The 6,000-nt window shown below is 38.1% G+C and overlaps 1 protein-coding gene across 2 annotated transcripts in view; it reads right to left on the minus strand.

Moving 5' to 3' along the window:
* LOC6039009 (FH2 domain-containing protein 1) overlaps window positions 1-1,792 on the minus strand; it is a 91,920-nt gene extending 90,128 nt beyond the window's left edge. For both annotated transcript variants that reach the window (XM_038266378.1, XM_038266377.1), the window contains exon 1: window positions 1,388-1,792. The gene's annotated coding sequence lies outside the window, so the exon portion shown is untranslated. The remainder of the gene's footprint in view (window positions 1-1,387) is intronic.
* Between the last annotated feature and the right edge of the window lie 4,208 nt (window positions 1,793-6,000).

Raw genomic sequence — 6,000 nt, forward strand, 5'->3', positions numbered from 1 at the left:
GTTTATAAAAAAAAAACGATTTTTAAGAGTGTAGCTATTATTTTTTTTTCTCATAACACACTACATCATTGCTGAAAACCACATATCGGAAAATCAAAAAATCACATCCCAAGATTTAATCAATAACTCGGATTTTCAAAGTTACAGTCAAGAAAACAAAATATCAAAAATAGATTTTAAGGAAATTGCCCAATTTTGTAGAGAATTGATTAACAGTCAAAAGTCTTTTATAATGTTTCCACCAGAATGTGAAAAATCTGATTTTTCAAAAATCATAACAAATTATTTAACTGTTAAATTCGTCCGTATAGAATTATTCATACATAAAAGTAATATTGAAATTATTTTTTGCTGACATTTTTACACAGAAAAAAATCAATTCTTGTAATTGTGAATTAAGTTCACGAATGTGAGAACCACTTAGGAATTTATTCATGAGTATGGTGCATTTGCACTATAAACGTGAACATATTCCTTCGTGGTTCTCGCATTCGTGAATTTAATCCACGATTTCGAGAATTTGATATTTTTCCGTGTACTCGCGCATTTTTTTTTTAAATTTTTGTATTAGAGTAATAAAGAAAAATAACACTTTCTTCATAAATAAAAAAAATCAGAAAGATATAAGATTGGATTTAAATTTCATATTCAGCTGTTGGATTGAACAAAACACAAAAAAAAACAATATTTAAAATTAGTAAAATAATTTGTTCACGATAGATTTGAATATTCTCCCTGACACACAGTCCCCAATGAGTTCCACCACTTTTCAACAAATCTGCCCCAAACACCCCTAGCGCATTTTCGTTTCGATCGATCAGCATGCCATGATGGTGGTGTTGGCTGTTTGCTGCTGCTGCTGCTAAGGTGGCTCACATGGTTGCGCGTGGTCCGCACATCCAAACAGCAGGCCGCGGAGGAAAATGTGGGCGTCCTTTTTCTCCTTGATTTTCAAGTTCTCCGAGCAGCAGCCACACAGCACACACAAATGGAGTGGAATTGATCGTGTTTTTTTTTCTTCACTTCTCCGTTCGCTCACACACTTTACTCTCAAAACTCCTCCAAATAAAAAAAAGTGTGTGTGTTTTGTTGGTGTCTATTTTCTTTGATTTGCAAATAGGCACCAATAAAAGATTTATACGCGCTCGTTAGAGATGAGCCCGGTTTTGAATGGAGAATCTCCCGATTTGATGAGAAAAATTAATTAAATTCAAATTTCGTAATATTTTCCTCTTGATTGTGCGCACTTTTCAGTTGTAAACCTGCCGCCCTGGAGGGGGGATTTGCATAAACGTTGGGCATATTTATTTTCCACTTATTGCCCCCTCTGTTTAACAACCAGTTAAAACTAATCTCGACACCAGTTTTGACGAGATCTCTCACTTACATTCAATTATTGCTGCACTATTATATTCGAGAGTTGAGTAATCCACGGTTCGATCGCGACTTTGCGGTCCACAGGAATCTGCGCCAAATGGCAGAGGGGGCAGACCCCGAGGAGGGACACACTTTACACACAATAATCTTAGTCTTCTTCGTCACTGATGGCAGCTTCGACTAGTGAAATTTTAACACACAGATAGCACCAAACACAAATCAAAAAATCACTAATCCACTCGTTAATCCAACGTTCGCTCGCGAGTTTTTATTTTGTTCGGTTTCGTTCGTTCTCGAGATAAAACTCGCCTCGCTCCAGGCGAACACGGCGAACGACACGACGAAGAGCTCCAAAGTGAGTTGAGAATTCGATTTTAACCCGGTCGCGCAGACGGCTCGAACCGTACTGACTGGCTGACTGCTCTTGGCTCGTTCGACGCTGCTGGTTTAGCATAAAGAGCGATCGATTCTGCTGGGTTCGTCGCATGTCGCGAGCGCGCCGCCAAGTTGTCACGACGTCGCCGTGAGTGTCGATCGGGTTGGGGTGGGTGCAGTTGATGATCGTTTGAACTTGAATATTTCTTATGGAAAATCTTCACATTGAAATCCCGATAAATATTTGTTCTAAATATTGTTTTAAGACTAATCCTTAAAAAAATCATAAGTGGTTTAAAAAAACTGTTTAAAATTCAAACATCCACCCTAAACCTCAACCAATCATCGTGCGCTGGACAGCGGACAATCGATCGTACCTTACCTCTTTTCGTTTTCAACGCCGTATTCTCGCCCCCGATGAGAGTCTTCCATTGATAGAAAGCTATATTCTTTGTGTGACATCGCAATGCACGGCGTGCATTGTTAAAGTGTCGCGACTCTGCTTTGTTGCATCGCAATAGTTCCAAGTTGCCGCATTATCGCGCAACATGTAATTTTGCTCCATTAAAAATTGTGACTCAAATTTGGTTTTTTGTTTAGAAAAATATTTCAGTACTTTGACGATAAATTACATTTTTCTAATCCAATCTAATCTAATCTAGTCAAACAAAACGCAGCCAGTCCAATGAAAGCATGCTGGAAAATCTTATGAATAGATTACGCCCAAGCACTTTTCTTGTCATTATTAATAATTGCAGTACATCCGAGAACACCCGAAAATGAATTAGAAAAATTAAAGCGGCCAGCACTACTGCGTTGTGTTTACCGCAGAGAGGATTCTGAGAATGGATCACATTTCTTAGAATCTACAGGGGAGGAAGGATGCGTGGACTTACCGTACCAAATGCTCTAGTAATATAAAATTTAATAAATGATCAAATCATACCAGAACAAAGTTATTTTGATGCCTTTTGGGCCCCTAAGCAACCCCCTAACTTTTGGGAGCGATTGGTTGCGTCTACACTTTGCGCATTGCATTTAAATTTTGTATGGGAATTAGTATGGGAAACCCCTCTTTTTACATTTTGATTTTTATCAATTTTATTTTCCACTAAATGTGTCAAACCTTTTCCGAATAAAGTATTGTGCTATCTTGCTCCTGTCAAAAGATACAGCGTGCTCAAAACTGGTCTAAAACGTGTTTTTTGCTCGTAAAACACGTTTTAGACCAGTTTTGAGGACGCTGTCTTTTGACAGGCACAAGATAGCACAATACTTTCTTCGGGAAAGCTTTAGATAATTTTCTCAATTTTAAGGCTATTGTGTTGGTTTGACACATTAAGTGGAAAATAAAACTGATAAAAATCAAAATGTAAAAAAGAGGGTTTTCCTATACTAATTCCAATACAAAATTTAAATGCAATGCGCAAAGTGTGGACGCAATCAACCGCTCCCAAATTTTAGGGGGTTGTTTAGGGGCCTAAAAGCAACCGAATAAAACGTGTTCTGAAAAATCGACTATCTCGAGCCACCCTAACAATAATGACGTACATGATTGAAAAATTCATTTTTTTACTGATTAGTAATTTGGATTTCGTTTTGGGCTTTCAGCTCATAAGTTGTTGAGAATTTGGATAAACTAAGGACTATCAAAAGTTTCGAAAAAATTTTTGTTTGTGTAATTTAAAAATATTTCATGACTAAAAGAACCCCTACAGAATTTTCTTTTAAATGTTTAGAAAATTTCGTACAATTTTTCCTTTTTGAATTTATTGATCAAGTCGCTGGTTTCTCAGATACAGCCTCTTAAAGCTCACGTATAGTGAAAAAATAGTTTTCCTTAGTGTTATATAATTGGCCCTAATTTTCATATCGCGTTATCTCGAAAATTTCTGCTCTTCTAATTAAACATAATTTCGAAATTTTTAAATCTAATCCATTATTTATCCATTATATAAGCATGACCGAGCCACGTAGCCCAGTGGTAACGCTTCCGCCTCGTAAGCGGTAGATCGGGGTTCAAATCCCGGCTCGGACCAACACAACTGGTGATCTTTTCCCTTCTGGAATCGATTGCTTTGTAAAGGGAAGGTAGTGTATCGTCACAAACTGGACCTTATCACGACACCTTAGGGAGGCGATGGAATGTTAACATTAACCTTAACATGTTAACATTAAGTTGAGAATGAAACTGCCACTGAATCCGCTTTGTAAATGCCGGCCCCGATACTCATCAAGGGTGTTCCCCTCAGGAACTGGGAAAGATTTACTTTTACTTTTACACTCCATACAAAAAAGATTTTTTTGTATGGACAACGAAGGGGGGGGTTTGAAATTTCTAATAAAGTGTCCACATGGTTTATGGATGGTCCCTATGGACTTCAGTGAGATATTTTTGAAATGTCATTCTGAAATCCCGCTGAGATAATTTGGGTCTGAACCATTGTTTTTTTTTGTTTGAAAAACTTTTTTGACCTTTGACACCCTTTTATTAAATTGTGAATAATTTTTAAATTTTGGGAAGATGAATTTCCGCTGATTTTTGAATATATAGCTTAGATAGGTTTTAATAATAAGCCGGGTCCGGTGGTGCAGTGGCTGGCGTGGTAGTCTCTCACCCCAGTACGGCCTGGGTTCAATCCCAGACGGAATCGGTGGCATTTTTCGAGACGAAATTTGCCTGACCACGCCTTCTATCGGATGGGGAAGTAAAAGTGGATTGCTTTGCTTTAGGTTTTAATAAAGATTTAGTATTTCCAGGAAATTGAAAACAAAGAGTTTTTGTGCCTTGTAAATAAGTTGAGTTTATTTATTTTATTTGGTAACCGAAATTTAAAAAAATAAAAAAAATAAAAATAAATCTGAGGTATTACATAAAAACTATAGAACTGTGCAGTATTACCGTTCTTTGTTTAAAATTTAGTTTCACTGAATGAATCAAGGTTTTTTACGTGTTAAATACTATTAGAAATGTATAAAAAGAAATGCTTGCAGAAGTTTATGGGCGATGAACATGGGTGCAACTTTCAGTAAGCAAAAAATAAATAAAAAAATGTTAGGAAAAAAGTTTCCACAATCAAATGTAAGCTGACTATTTAGCAATTCTCACATGAAATAAACACTCGGTCAGAAAAATACATATAATACCTTGTCAATGACATGTTTTCGCCACGCTGAAGGCAGACAGCATGGTTATCGGACGCGTCGTTTTTTTTTATTAATGTTCACCTCACAGTCCACATTATCAAACGTTTTTAATCCTTGTATCTTTCGCCAAGTTTAGCGATACCGTTTTTCATTCTGCGCCCCAAGACGTTTCGCGCGTTATCATTCGTGCACAATCTAGTATTTTGCCATATTTTATGATTTTTGCTATATTTAAACCCGCGAGAAGCAGCAGCAGCAGCTCGCAGCACGTGAGAAACCTTAACTCTCATATAAGCTAGAACTTCTCGTGGGTAGGAGAGGTCTATCAATCGCAGCTTCTAGCCAGGCCAAGTCAGCCGGAGGGCCACACTAAAAACGTATTATAATTTTTAATTTAAAGCTCATACCTTTAATGTGTAATTTTGTTTTCCCCCTTTACAATATAATATGAGAAGCAAGCAAGTAAAAAAAAACGACACATTTATTTCATATCGCCATATATGCCAACTGGAACGGGCCGTGTTTGTAGCGGCGAAGGTCGCCCGCGCGGTTGAAATCTCGCGTTGAAGTCTCCTCCTCGATCGAGATCCCTCACAGTTCAGCGCTCAGCTCGCTTGGTCTCGGAGTGTGTTTGGCGATGATGACTCGCTCGGGCCCAGATCGATTGGTCGGTCACTCGACGACGCCACTTTATCATTCGATTCTCATTTTTTTCGCTGCTGCATTCTGTAAAGGAATCTTATGCCACTTCCTAGTTTGCGTATTTTTTGGATGGTTGAATTTTTGAAGAGACCACTCTGCATAACTCAACTGTCGTTTTGTCGGATGTTTGCAGGCTCTGTGTGGAGTGCCTCAGTTCTAATGACAGAGTGCATTAATTGAGATATTTTATACGCTATCGGTTTCAATTAGCGGTAATGCCAGTCATTAGCCACGCGGGTGCGGGTGCAATCTCCGGTCCAGAACTGCAAAGTAATACGTCTCGACTCAATTTGCGGCGAAATGAAATGAGATGTGTCTATTACGAGGAGGGTGAAATATGAGATTCTTACGGTGGAGATGTACACAGTTGCATCCATTGATGAGAAATTGTAGCAGATT

Source organism: Culex quinquefasciatus, chromosome 3 (genome assembly GCF_015732765.1).
Source record: "Culex quinquefasciatus strain JHB chromosome 3, VPISU_Cqui_1.0_pri_paternal, whole genome shotgun sequence".
Lineage (NCBI taxonomy): Eukaryota > Metazoa > Arthropoda > Insecta > Diptera > Culicidae > Culex > Culex quinquefasciatus.